A 15,184-nucleotide genomic window follows, 5' to 3' on the forward strand; every position below is an offset into this window, starting at 1 on the left:
GTACAGAGCCACTGGCCTCCTTTGCTCGTTCTCATATACAACAGTCCATACCTCCAGGAGACTGGAATAGCCCCTGGCTGTCCCACGTGTCTGAAATATTCTCCCGCTTTCTTTGCAGCTCCTGGCTATGCTGCTGTCTCAGCTAACAGCCCACTTTCTGCAGGAAGCCTTTCTCTGCCCCCCTCTGAGATTTTCCCCAATTGGTTGGGTGTATGTATGCATATCACGTTTGGTATTATCGGTATATATCCCACATATACACAGTTGTTTACGTGTTACCCTTTGAGGGCAGAGGATGCTTTTTGCTTGTCTATTTCACCATGACTGTCACAAAGTAGTAAGTGCTTAATAAATGCTAGCTGACTATCTGTTAGCTGTCTTCCAAATATCTGAACCATTATTAATGTGGAAGAGGTGTCCTCTTTGGTCCCTGAAGGTAGAAACACACAATTACAGCAATGGAAGGTACTGGAAATGGGTGTAAATTTATGCTTGATATGCTTCCAATAAGTTCAAAATTATAATGAACTGTCTCAGGAAGTAGGCAGAGCCCTATCACTGAAAATCTTCATGAAGTGCTAGGTGATCAACCCCTGAGGACAGTAGGGACTCCTGTTCAGGTACAGAGATATCTTTAAGATGCTGTTATTCTGAATTCCCACTCCCTCCCAAAAGGTTGGCTTAAATATTTCCTAAGTCTGTTTTATTTTTTTCTTTCTTTCATAAATTACTAAAATATCAACATATAGTCTAGGTAGATACCTAGGAATCCATTTATTTTGTTAAATTGGTTTTTTAAAAAAAATTTTTTTAAGAAACTGAAAAAGAAGAGGACTTTTTTTTTTTTTATTGGAACCCAAGAGGCAACAAACAAACTTTAGGAGAACCGGGATAGTCAAAATAATTTCTGAAACAGCAAAGCCCACTATAAAAGCAATTCCATGAGTCAAACATAAGAAATGGACCTTGGAGCCTTTTGGCCCTGCTTGACAGCTCTAAAAGCATACTGCCCCCTGGTCAGAGACTCTGCCAAGACTAGGACAAGTAGTGCACCTGAGGCTGGAGCCCACAGCAGGGTCCTTATTGTTGGCTGAAGTTCAGACTCCCATTCTCATTTGGCTCGGGATGGTTAGGTCACCTTATTTTGCTCCTTTCTCTCCCATTTCCCCTTATTAGTAAAATGTCTGCCACTTCTTCCTCTACATACTGGGAAAAGGGTGAACTGGGGAGAGAGAGGGAAGAAGGGGCCTGAAGGATTAATGAGCTGATTTTCATAAAGCACTAGGACATCTTGGAATGGAAAGCAGCCTGGAAGCTCAACAGCACAACCATTTACTCAGTACATTTTGCCAGCTGGTCATTCATCATCAAAAATTCCCCTATAACTCTATGACTATTGCTTAATCACCATGTATAAATACCTATTAATCTTGCAAAGTCAAAACACAAACAAAAGACAAAAGTCTTAATTTTTCGTGTCCTTATATTTAGGTTCAACATTTCAGAAATGGACTTGTATGCCAATGACTTTTGGATTTTTTTTTTTTAAACCAGAAATGAAAGAAACTTCTCCTTCCCTTTCCTCCCACCTCTTTCTTTTAGTCTTCCTTTAAATAAACTGACTGGACTAAATGAATTAACTCAGACTAGGTGCTAATGATCAAATAAATTATGGAAGAAAAACGTGCTATGTTAAAATTTAAACTAACATTTTTGCATTAATGATGTTCCAAAATCTATATTCAAAATATACAGAAAAACTTCGAGCAGTTCAAAATGAGCATATTTATCCCACTCACATTTTCTTTCAAGTATAAATTATAAGGCCCCTATTCATTAAAAAAAAAAAATCTCTTCTGCAGTTGAATTTCATTTATATCAAACTTTAGAGTCTGTGACAGGAAATGCATACTGGTGAGGGACCATCAGCACAGATTGTGGCTTTGGTGAGGGAAAAGATTTTTATGTGGAAAAGGAGACCACAAAGCAGGCTTCCCAGCATCACTTTGGGGAGGGGGATGGTGGATAAGGGAGTCATACCATTAGCAACCACATCTTTGATTATGAGGAGGAACAGTCAGCAGGCTTTGGTTTTATCACTTAAACCCAAACCTGGAATTTCTTATATAGACACTATAAGGTTATTTATTTTAATAGAAGAGATCATGAGTACAGAAAAGCAGGTATTTGGCTCTGGAATATATTGAAGTATGTGAACCTAATTATATCTTACCTAGGTTGATATTAAAATGGAATTTACATTCCATGAACACACCTAATTAATGGCATTAGAAATAGGAAAAACCTGATCTTAAGAAATCTAAAGACAACTTATAAACTGAGAAATATGTTTTGGGATATCAGTGACACTAGGAATCTGTTGTCAATTTTTGTTTCTTGTGAAATGGGAGATGGGGACCAAATGAATTTAGATTACCTCCTTTCTTTAATTCAAAAAACACATATTAAATACCTACTGTGTGGCAGATATCGTGAGGAAACAATGAATATTTGCTGAATTTGAAAGAAGGAGGGAAAGGGTGAGAAGAAGAAAGAAGAAGAAAGAAGAAGAAAGAAGAAGAAGAAGAAAAAGAAGAGAAGAAGAGATATATATGTATGTGTGTATATATATTATTTTATTTATACATATGTGTATAAATTATATAAATATAGAGATAGAGAGGAAGGGAGAGAAGGGGGAGGGGAGAGAGAGAGAGAGGTAGGGACAAATATAACACACACACACACACACACACACACACACACACACAAAGAAAGAGAGAAACAGAGAGAAAAAGAGAGAAAGATCTCAAATCCGAATGAGGGGTATAAGAAGCATTAAAGGAACTGGAATTAATTCACTAGCCAGAGAGAGATAACAGATTCGGGGCAAGGATATTTGGTGTGATTCCCAAGGATTTTCACGGGTTGGAAGCTGAGGACCAAGTTGCTCTGAGGCTCCCCCAGAACATAGCCCAGAATCAGAGGAATGAGTGATGAAGAATCTGTGGTCAATTCCAGCTTAGAATCTATATGAATTGTACCCAGGTGAGCCCAGGTGAGGACCTGCATAAGGACTCTGTCGTAATGCTGTTCTACCAGGAACAAAGCTGACATTTGGGTCTACACAAAAGTGTCACCAACACCTTCCCTGGAAATTCTGGTGTGAGATGTCACTTTAAAGAAGGAGAAAGGGAGATTTCAAAAACTATATATGACAATAGTCAGATGGGGATCTCGCCTGGTGACAAACGGAGATGCGAAGGTCCACTATACAATCATGTTGTACTTGCCGATAATAACTCATGAATAGACACATGGATATTTGAAGAATAAAAGTATAGGCATGTGGTTTTCTGAACTAAGAAATTCCTATTTGTTTTCTTGAAATCTGCATTTAATGAAGACTTGCTGTGTGACCTTGGGCAAACAGCTTGACTTCACTTAATCAGATTTAGGTGATCCAGCAAGTGTGTCAAACAATCACATGGGGATGGGGATAGGGGTGGGGTGAGATCATTTAACAGCAGTCCAGCACATGGAATTTTACTAAATTGTGCTAGTGAGCTTGCCCATAAGACTTCTTGTTTCTGTGATAACATCCAGTAATTCAAACTTAGGCTTTGTTGGAGAAGCAGTGGGATTCAGGGAAGGTTAAGGGAATCAGGAGAAAGGATCTAGAAACTCCTCAAGAGAAAGTCTGATGCCTTGGGGCCATTTTTCCCTCCACAAACTTTCTACCAGTGTTTTGCTCTGAACCCTTCATGACCCTCTCTCTTCCTTTTTCAGGATCCATCTCACAGTTCAATTCAATTGTATAATCTGCATCATAAAATTCTTTGACCATTCTCCAAATGGCGCTGCTATGATCAGCAGGCAAAAAAAAAAAAAATATATATATATATATATATACACACACACACATATATGTGTGTGTGTGTGTAAATATATTATATATGTATATAGATCCTGGTTGCAATCTGGGACAAGCCATTTCCTCTCTCTGTTTCTTGGTTTCTCCATGTCATAAAACAAAAGATTAAGAACTAGATTATCTTCCAAAGCTGATATTTGGAATCTATGTTTTGCAACATGATCCTTGTAGTGAGATCCCACTGCATTGAAATAATTTTATTTTTGCTTATTATTTTGCTTTTGTTTATTTTTGCTTCTCTTTTTCATATGGAAAAATGTTCTGGGTTCTAGAGTCAATCAACAAAGCGAGGAGAGGAAAGGAGAAGAAAGAAAACAAAAAAAAAAAAAAAAAGGGGAGAGGAGAAGAATAGAAGATCTAAGGTAAGGAGAGGGTGAGTGCAGGACTGATTTATTCCTCTTTCTATGGGATGCACACCTTTTTCTCCACTTAGCCAAAACTATACAGGATTTCAAAATCATCCCAAGATAACATTTTCTTCTCCAAGACTCCCCAGACAGTTTTGGCCTTTGGTGACTTCTCCCCTTTCCTCTTTCAGTCTTACCTTTCATAAAGATGAGCATTTATAGATTTGCATTGTTCTATGGGTGTTCTGAGAGGAGTGTGTGTGTGTATACACTTTTATTTATTTCTGCTTTTCTTTTCACATGGAAAATGTTCTAGGTTTCACTTCTGCCTCTATATACACCTTTTCTAGGGCAGTGCTAGGAAGAACTTAATAAATCTTTGGCGATTGATTGACAAATACTACCTGACTCAGTATTGGGCACATAGGGGCCACTGTAATAAATGTTTGCTGACCAATGATAGATAGAAATATGTATTACCCTCCTATCTCACTACCCAACAGATCAAGGGAATGGTTTTTATTATCTCAACTCCAAATTTTAGAAACAGAAGTGGTAAAGAAACAAGCATTTACTAAGCACCTACTATGTGTCAGACACCACGCTAAGTGCTTTAGAAAGATTATCTCATTTAACATTCAACTTGTATTTGCCAAACTTCCACCAGGGGTTTTAAAATTCCTCCTGACTTTAACACAGGACTCCTCCAATGTAAATCTAACTCTGATAACTCCTGGGGCAGGCTGAGCTTTTCACGTACCTTTTGGCCAGCCAGAGTTTGGCCCTGATACAAGCAGTGATGTCAGTCAGCTCCTGCTGAAAGTCTGAATTCGCTCTGTGTTTGGAGTCTGAGTAGGACTGTAACAAATGAAAAACCTAAACCAAAGAAAGAGAGAGAGAAAAAACATGATAGCCTGCTGTGAAAATATGTTTTTCTAAATGCTCAGTTCCTCACTTTCACCTTTCCTCAAAATAACTCCTCTCAAAGAAAACAGCCACCTGCAGAATGCTCCTTTAGTCTCCTCACAGAGAAGCAGCTTGTTGGTTTTGGAAAATGCAGTAGCCTTAAGAAACTTTCATCCTTAATTGGTTTCTGTCCCCTGGGTGCCTTTCCTGATTCCAAAAAAGGCAATTACTTCATCACTACGATGATCATTTGATATCACATTCTATTAAATGGAAGCAACCTATAAATTGATTTCCATAAAAAACTTAAAACATCTTTCTTGATGTCTCAACAGTCTCTTATGAAAGTAAAACGTGCCTTTTAAAAGCCAAAGTCTCAATACTTTAGGAAAATAAATCATTCTGTTAGTCTAAACAGGCTGGCGGGTCTAGGTTTGTCAGACCAGACTTGGTTAGAGGAACAGCTTTGCTCAGCTTCAAGCCAATGAGTAAAAAAGCCTATTTTTCCGATCTTAGGCCATGACCTTCACAAATAATCCAAGTTTTCTCTTCCTACCTTTCATCCACAAGACAGAAATAAGGACAATGAACAAGAGGCCACATTTGCTACAGAATTGTAGGAAAAGACATGGGGACAGGTCATCTAGGAGAAATTCGAAGTAGACAATCTGTTCTTCCTTCCTTTCTTCCCTCCTCCCCTCCCTCCCTTCCTTCCATCCTTCCTATTTTCCTTCTTTCCTTTCCTTCTTTCCTTCTTTCCTTTCTTTCTTTCTTTCTTTCTTTCTTTCTTTCTTTCTTTCTTTCTTTCTTTCTTTCTTTCTTTCTTTCTTTCTTTCTTTCTTTCTTTCTTTCTTTTCTTTCTTTCTTTCTTTCTTTTCCTTCCTTCCTTCCTTCCTTCTTCCTTTTCTTTTCCTTCTTTTTTATTTTTTTATCCTTCCTTTCTTTTTTCTTCCTTCCTTTCTTTTCTCTCTTTTCCCTTCCTTCTTTCTTTTTTTAAAATAATAACAGCCTTTTATTGTTCAAAATGCATGCAAAGAAGGTTTTCGATATTTAACCTTGCAAAACCTTGTGTTCCAAATTTTTCTTCCTTTCTCCATTACTTCCTCCCTCCCCTAAACAGCAAGCAATCCAATACAGATTAAACGTGCAATTCTTCTAAACATATTTTCATATTTATCATGTTGTGCAAGAAAAATTGGATCAAACAGGGAAAAAATCAGGAAGAAAAAACTAAGCAAACAACCAACCAACCAACAACAACAACAAAGGTGAAAATACATGCTGTGATTCACATTCAATCCCCATAGTTCTCTCTCTGGATGTGGATGATTCTCTCTCATAAATCTATTAAAATTGCCTTGAGTCACCTCATTGTTGAAAAGAGCCAAGTCCCCCATAGTTAATCACCACATAATCTTCTTGTTGCTTTGAAATGTTTTCTTGGTTCTGCTCACTTTCTTCCCCAATTCTAATTTCCCTCAATTTATTTGACTATGTGTCTGCTAGAGATTTGCATCTAAATTTTTCCTAGGAAACAAACTGAAGATGTCCCAAATTTCCCTACTTCTTTTTGGGACAAGATTCTCCTAATTACCCAGGTTTAAAAACTTGTAGTCAGTACTGACCCTCTCTTCTCTTTCATTCTCCAACTTTCATCAGTAGCTAAGTTTTGCTAATTCTTCTTCATTAATATAGAATATCACTTGCATTTGTTCCCTGTTTTCTTCCATTCATATGAATAGAAACCTGCTTCAAGCTTTTATCTCTTTTCATCTAATAGTCTTCTAATTCTAGTTTCTCTTTTCTACAAATCATCTTTCAAACAGAGAGGTACAAGTGTAGTCATGTCATTTCCTTGTTCAAAAAATTTTAGTGGTTTCCTTTACTGGCTTTTTTTTTAATTAAAGCTTTTCATTTACAAAGCATATGCATGGGTAATTTTTCCAACATTGACCCCTGAGTAGCCTTTTGTTGCAAATTTTTCCCTTCTTCCCCACACCCCCTTCCCTATCTGGCAGGTAGTCCAATCCATGTTAAATATGCTGAAATACATGTTAGATACAATATGTGTATGCATATTTATACAATTATCTTGTTGCACAAGAAAAATCAGATCAAGAAGGAAGAAAAAGAAAAACAGAAAAAAATGCAAGCAAATAACAGAGAGAGTGGAAATGCTAAGTTGTATTCCACCCTCTGTTCCCATGGTTATCTCTCTCGGTGCTGATGGCTCTCTTCATCACTGTACAAGTGGAACTGGTCTGAATCATCTCAATGTTGAAGAGAGTCACGTTCATCAGAATTGATGATTGGATAATCTTGTTGTTGCTGTGTACAGTGATCTCCTGGTTTTGCTCACTTTACTCAGCATCAGTAAGTTTCTCCAGGCCTTTCTGAAATCATCCTGCTGGTCATTTCTTACAGAACAATAATATTCCATAGCATTCATATACCACAATTTATTCAGCCATTCTCCCAACTGATGGGCATCCACTCAGTTTTGTTTCTTGCCACTACAAAAAAGGGCTGCCACAAACATTTTTGCACATGTGGGTCCCTTTCCCTCCTTTAAGATCTCTCTGGGAAATAAGCCCAGCAGTAACACTGCTGAATCAAAGCGTGTGTACAATGTGATAACTTTTTGAGCAGAGTTCCGAATTGCTCTCCAGAATGGCTATATCTGTTCATAGTTCCACCAACAATGTATCAGTGTTCCAGTTTTCCCGCATCCCCTTTACTGACTTTTAATGATAAAAACAAATTTTTCAATCGGTGCTCAAGATGTTTTGCAATTTGGTTCTAATCTTCCATGTTCCAACAAACCTGGCACAAAAGTGATTCTCCAAACTCAGTATTATATTTCTCAATTTCCATGACTTCTAATCAGTCACATTCTAAGCACATGGGCCAGCATCACATGGTGGACAGAGAACCAGTTAGAAAGAACCTGGTCCAAGTCTCACCTTGGATACCTCTGGGCTGTGGAATCCTGGGCAAGTCATTTACATTTTAAATTTTGTGGGTATCTCTCTAAGACTGTTAAATTATAGAGAAAGTGCTGACCTGAATTGGCAGAGGGCATTTCCTCACCTGGGAGTTCCCCATACTAAAGAAATCATAGGTTCCCCTACCATTCACCAGAAAAGGAATTTATCCCCTCTGCACAGCAGTCATTCAAAAAGCATTTAAGATTTCTTATCTTCCTCTGAGGCTCAGTTCAGATGCTTCCCTGAGCTATACAGTTATTAATACTTTCTCCTGTGGCCAAGAGTCCTTTATTTACTTACTTGTGCATATATTCTATCTGGTATATATATCCTGACCCTTTCTTGTTAGGGACCTACTTACCTCATGATGTAAACTTTCTGAGAGAGGCTATCAAAGGGCCTTGCACAGTGCAGGCTTTTAATAAATGTTTATTGACTGACTGAATGGGCCCGATGCATTTTTTCCTCTACCCTTAGCACCGAGCATATTACCTAGCACATAGAAAATAATACATATTATGCCAATTAATAATAGAAAGAACATTGGGTAGGAACTGGGGAAAGCTGAATGGTAGTTTTAGCTGTGACAATAATATTGGGGGGAGGGGTTAAGTTCCTTAACCACTCTAGGTCTCAGTTTCTTTATCTGTATTGTGCGAGGGTCGGACAAGGTGATTTTAAAAGTCCCTTAACATTTTTCTTAAGGTTTTATTCATGCCTTTAATCACTTCTGGAAATACCATCTCTTGCCTTCCTCATAAAATTGCACCCTCCTTTTAAACAGAAAAAGAACTAAGCAAAATAGGCCCTATATAGTGACTGAATCTGACAATGTACATTCTAGTCCAGGAGCTCCTACCTCTCTCCCAAGAGGAGGAAGGAGTCTCCAGGACCTATTCTCCAGGACCCTCACTGGCTTTTCATTTGCTCACAATTTGGCTTTATTTTAGTGACCTAACGTTTTAGTTTACCTGTATCCATTTACATAGAACTCTCTATAATCCACAGAATGTCTCAGTCATAATTTTTTGCTATGTGAGCATGTGTTTGTAGAGAAGAACCATTTATTTAGCTATTCCTCAATTGATAGGTACCCTTCTGGTTCTTTTTCTTTTCTTTTTTGACCTCCAAATGTGCTGCCATGGAATTCTGGTGTATACATTGAGCCTTTGTTTCTGTTTTGGGCTTTTTTAAGGCACGTGCACAGAAATGGGCTGCTGAGTCAATCATTATAGTGGGTATGGTCAAGTTTTCCCCCCAGAATTCCAAACAAAAATCCAGAACAGATCAATCATCAGTATACTTATATTCCCATCTTCCCTCAACCATTGACCGTCAATCATCAGTACACTTATATTCCCATATTCCCTCAAACATTGATTGCTCAAGGATTTTGTCACTCTCAAATTTGCAGGGTATGAGGTAGAATTCTAAGATGTCTTTTCTAAAGCTTAGCAAAGTACCTGGCACATAGCATATTAAATAAATATTTATAGAATTGAATTGAACTGAATTCATCAATTATCTGTCAGGGAGTTCTTAGTCTTAACACATGCATATCAATTCCTGATATACCTCAGAGACCTTACTGTTGTAATTTTCAGAATTCTCATATCATTCCTTTATTTGTGAAAAAATTAAATGTGTGGGGCTGGACCAGGGAATGTGTGGAGATCACAGAAAAGCAACACATCTCCCAGAGGGGAAATTCATTATCTCAAGCCTCATTGTTCCAAATAACTAGGATGGCTTACTATACTACTTGCTAAAACTTTAGCTTCCCTTCTCCAGAGAAAGGAACATGTTTATGAACATAGCAGTGGGGGGTATGGAGTTGTATCCATATGTATCCATAAATGAATGCAATATGAAGAAAAGCATCAGGAAAACTTATTTTAAAAACAGAAAGGGAATTGTATTAATAAAAAAGAGTCACTAAGATGAAAATTTACAATAACCTTAATAAAATAGTAATGGCCAAAAAATGAGAACAGGAAGGGGAAAGACAAGAAGCTAGGAGTTGTCATGAACTGTGCCATTGGTAGCTATAAGCCCTAAAGGAATGGGGAGTTGGTTACAATGGAGGTAACTTTCAAGGGGGCAGAGTCTATTTGGGATCACTGATAAATATTTGAGTAGCTGGCTTAGTGTTTACAAAAGTAAGATAAACCATGATTCATTTATGTGTTACAGCTAATTTTTGTTTCCCAAACAGAAGTGATTGTTTAGGAGAATTAACCCCAGGCTCCAGAATGGAGATTGAACATGATTTTTCTAATAATGGACCTGTTATTTCTGAGACAACATCAAATGTCATCACTTTGTCAAAGTCCACAAAGCACTCATCTTCCAGTCCAGAGAAATGGCTGAGATGTCTGTTACTATGTTTGGTGGTTGCTAGAACGAGAAGCCTTTCTTTGCCCAAATTCTCACTATTCTAAGGGAGCTGGCAAAATAATCAGGCTTCAGTGGACCTCGAAGAAGCTACAGAAAACCAACCATCAAGAGCTCTTCATGGTGTTACACCAGCAAGTTACACGACTTTGGAATCTCCTAGTGAAAAAAGCTATAAAATCTCCAAATACCACATGTTTAGAAGAAACATCACCAAACTGATGGATGTTTAAACTTAGTCCTATATTTGCTCACCTAGGTTGGCAAAAACAAGCTTGTTTTTGTAATGCTTGGTTGAGCTCTAGTGGCTTATGAAAATCATTCTACCGGTCCATCAATTCTGTCACCTTGGACACAAACTCCTACAGTAATTGTAATCCTGGGTCACTTGTTAGGTTAGTGGAATGATCCATTTGCATTTGACCAAAGGAAAACATGAGCACATTTAGGAGAAACTCAGGGAAACTGAAAAATCAGGAGGTGGAAAGAGAGAGGCAGGGAGGTAAAGGAAAAAAATGATCAAATAATCAACAGTTGGCATTTAAGTGTTTACTAAATTTGGGGATATAAGGACAAAAGTCAAATTGTAAGTGATGAAAAAGGTAAAAAAAAGAAGGAAGAGGAAGAAGGTGAGGTGGAAGAATAGAGGGAGAGAAGTGAAGAAAGGAGAGAAAAGTGGGCAATCTCTGATGTTTAAGTGTAACAACACTTTAAAAAACATTAAGGACTTGTAAATTGTGAGTACTTCTGTATTCAAACCGAAAACAATAACATATAAGAACATTCCCCCAAATTATTTGTGATGTAAGTTTTAAGAAAAATTAGCTCGCTGTTTATGGAGTGTGAGGAAACTATCATTGAGGTTGTTTATTGGCTTTAATACTTATTTGTCAGATAGTAATTTTTTTAATGATTATTTATATTTCATAAATGGACTCAAGGTCCATGTTTACTATGTAACTCTCTCCATGCAATGTGTGACATAGAAATACGTGCTTACTAAAGCACTTATCAATCCATCAATCAATAAACATCTACTAGGAGGCACCTAATAAGTGTAAGGTACTGTGTCAGGTGAGGCAGTTAGGTGGCACAATAGAATGAATACTGCTCTTGTGATCACGAAGATTCATCTTCATGACTTCAAATCCAGTCTCTGACACTTACTGGCTACGTGATGGTGAGCAAGTCACTTAACCCTATTTTCCTCAGTTTTCTCATCTATAAAATGAGCTAGAGAAGAAAATGGCAAACCACTTCGGATCTTTGTCAAGAAAACCTTAAGGAGGATCACAATGAATTGAACACAACTTCAAGGAATCCACAACAAACTATGTTCTCCCCTCAAAGAGCTTATGGAAGGGATCCAATCCAGCTACCTTATTTTACAGACAAAGAAACAGAGCTCAGCCTAATGAAGTGTTTAACTCAAGCTAAAAGCTGGAAGACTGTCCTAGATCCCCCCCAACTTCAAAATCAATACATTTTCTGTTCTAACACATTGACAGAAGAAAAACTACCCATAAACAGCAGTCAACAGTATGAAAGCAACTGTTATGATAGAGCAAACTATCAAAGGAGTGATATAGAATTAAGTATTAAAGATATTCAAAGAAAGGGAAGTTCAGGACAGGTTTCTTTTTTTTATTGAAGCTTTTTATTTTCAAAACATATGCAAGGATAGTTTTTTTTCTTAAACCACTAACCCTTGCAAAACCTTGTGTTCCAATTTCCCTCCTTTCCCCCATCCCCTCTCCTAGATGTAATTCAATATATGTTAAACATGGTAAAAATATATGTAAATCCATTATAGGCATACATATTCATACAATTATTTGCTGCACAAGAACAATCAGATCAAAAAGGAAAAAAATGAGAAAAAAAAAGCAAGAAAACAACAACAAAAAGAGTGAAAATGCTATGTTGTGATCCACCCTCAGTTCCCATAGTCCTTTCTCTGGGTGTAGATGGCTCTCTTCATCACAAGATCATTGGAACTGGCCTGAGTTGTCAGAAGGTTTCATAGAAGAAGGGAAACTTAAGGGTAGAGATTCTGAGGAGGGGGAAAGATAGGCAGGGGAATGTTCAAGGGCAGGGAACTAAAGGGGACTTCATTGATCATCTGATAGTCTGGGGGTTCTTCTACTTTTTTTGGTGTCATGGACCCCTTAGGGGCCAGTTTGATGAAGCCAATAGACCCTTCTGAGAATGATCTTTTTAAACCCCAGAATACCAAAACTGATCTCCTTCCATCACATCTCCAACATTTGTCACCATCTCCCTTCCTCTCACGGGGCCATCACTGCCATTCAAGACCTCATCACTGCGGTAACTATCCAGTTCCACATTCCCCACCTGTCTGCTCACCTCTTTACTTGGATAGCCTCTAGGTATCTTAAACTCAACATGTCTAACATGGACCTTATCATCTTTTCCCCTAAAAGTCCTGCTCCTCCCAATTTTTCCATTTCTACTGAGCTCACCACCATTCTTTCCATCCCTCAGGAGTACAACTTGGGAATCATTCTCAACTCTTTGTTCACTCCAAGATGTTGGCACTGTCCCATGCCCCTATATCAGAGCTCATTCCTCCTCCTTAACATTCCTGCCCCCTTTTCTATACCACAACCATCCCAAGCCAGTCTTTCTTGTCTGAATATTACAATAACTCCTTAAATGATGATCAGTATCTCTCCCCTCTGCGTCATTCTCTCTGTCTCTGCACTGGCTCCTCTGATTTCAAAATCAATACGTTTTCTGTTCTATCCCATTGACAGAGGAAAAACTATTGTTTTGGTAGTGCAAACTCTATTAAAGAAGTGGTATAGAATTAAGTATTAGAGACATTCAAAGAAAGGGAAGTTCCCCCATGCCTCTTAGCATCCTTCAAGCCAGCTCAAATCTCACCTTCTGAAGAAGCTCTTTCCTAATCCTTCCAGTGGCCATGCTCTTCCACTTTGAGATTTCCTTCCATTGCTTCTGCACTTCATCTCTTGTATATTCTTAATTATTTCTGTATTGTCCCCCCAGTTGGAATGTATACACTTCTAAGACAAGGATTGTTTCTGCTTTTCATTCTTTATATCTCCAGTGCTTAGTATAGGACCTGTCACCTAGTAAGTGCTGAATATAAGCTTGCTGACCTACTGAAATAGGGAAAATAATAAGAGCTAGTATTTAGAACTTCAAGGTTTATAAAGTACTATAAAAATATCTCATTTTATCTTCATGATCATTCTGGCAGGTAGATGCTATTATATCTCTATTTTACAGATTAAGAAACTGAGGCAGATTGAAGTTAAATGACTTGCTCAGATTCACACAGTAATGTGTTCAAGGCAACATTTGAATTCAGGTCTTCCTGGCTCTAAGTCCAGCACCCATTTGTCCACTGGGCCAGCCACCTATAAGTTGATCCAACTTATAATATCACAGCTCTGCCAGAGGGACTGGGGACTCCCTTTGTTTTAAACTACAGAATGGAGCTGATATGGTCTGAGGAGAGAGTAGGGGTGAGAGGCAGGCACACAGACATGGAAGAAATCTGTGGGAAACCAGAACCTTATCCCAGCATAAATTCCTACAATAGTTCAGGAAAGGCTGGTTCCCTGTCATTTACTTTTTCCTTTTTCCCCTAGAGTCCCAGGGACTGTCTCACTCACCAACCTGTGCAAAGCCACCTGCCACCTATAATGAGGATGTTTCCTCTGAGCTCAATTATTGGGGATAAGAAGTCAGCCTACCAGGTTCTCTTCTAGCTCATTAAAATAAAAGCTCACTAAAACCAGGGATGAAATTTATCATGGTATCCTTAGTACCCAGTACAATGCCAGGCTCTTAATTAATCGCATCATGATTGATATTCTAGTCAAGGAGCACTTATTATGTGAAAGGCTTTGTGTTGAGTGCTTTAAATTTGGATATAAGAAAAAAAGACAGTTCCTGCCCATAAGATACTTATACTTTAAATGGGAGAAGACAATATATAAAAGTGGGGAGTAGGAGGTGGGGAAGAATCAGAAGTCCAGACCAGAGAAGGATGGAGGAGTGAACCAAATGTTCATTTGTTAATGGTTTTGAGTGTTCATTGGTTAATCCTCTTGTTCCTCAAATAAGTACAATTCTTTCAAAGTTTTCTGAAAGCTTTTACAGGTAGGAATGGTAAAAACAGAAGGAAAGAGAAAGAGACGGGGAGAGAAAAGAGCATTTCTAAGCAGCAGCAACTGAAAGACAAGGGGAAAAGTTTCTGTGTCACTCTGTCTATTGTAAATGTTCCCAGGTGGCCATAATAGAAAAGATATCCATAATAAGCCAATCAACAAGCATTTATTAAGCACCTATTATCAAAAACCATGTTAGGTCCTGGGAACCCAGAGTAATGAGGTATATATACTATGTGTATTAGAAAATTCAATTAACCTATTTCCTCATGGCTAATATAATGGGATTAGATCAGACAATCTCTAAATTGCCTTTCATCTCTAAAACTTGGAAGCAAAGAATACTGAGCTAGGATTTGAAGCAACTGGGGAATAAAAATAATGAAAAGGAAGAGTAGAAAGGGTATCTGGGATAGGGAAGAATGACCTGTAACCTCTTCCTCAAATCTAAAACAT

The 15,184-nt window shown here is 38.0% G+C and overlaps 1 protein-coding gene across 1 annotated transcript in view; it reads right to left on the reverse strand.

Annotated features, from left to right (window-relative positions):
* The window catches only part of ZFP36L2 (ZFP36 ring finger protein like 2), a 252,540-nt gene that overhangs the window by 134,477 nt on the left and 102,879 nt on the right, over window positions 1–15,184 (reverse strand). Inside the window, exon 4 of the transcript XR_007950307.1 lies at window positions 5,042–5,157. The gene's annotated coding sequence lies outside the window, so the exon portion shown is untranslated. The remainder of the gene's footprint in view (window positions 1–5,041; window positions 5,158–15,184) is intronic.

Source organism: Antechinus flavipes, chromosome 2 (genome assembly GCF_016432865.1).
Source record: "Antechinus flavipes isolate AdamAnt ecotype Samford, QLD, Australia chromosome 2, AdamAnt_v2, whole genome shotgun sequence".
NCBI classification, from domain to species: Eukaryota; Metazoa; Chordata; class Mammalia; order Dasyuromorphia; family Dasyuridae; genus Antechinus; species Antechinus flavipes.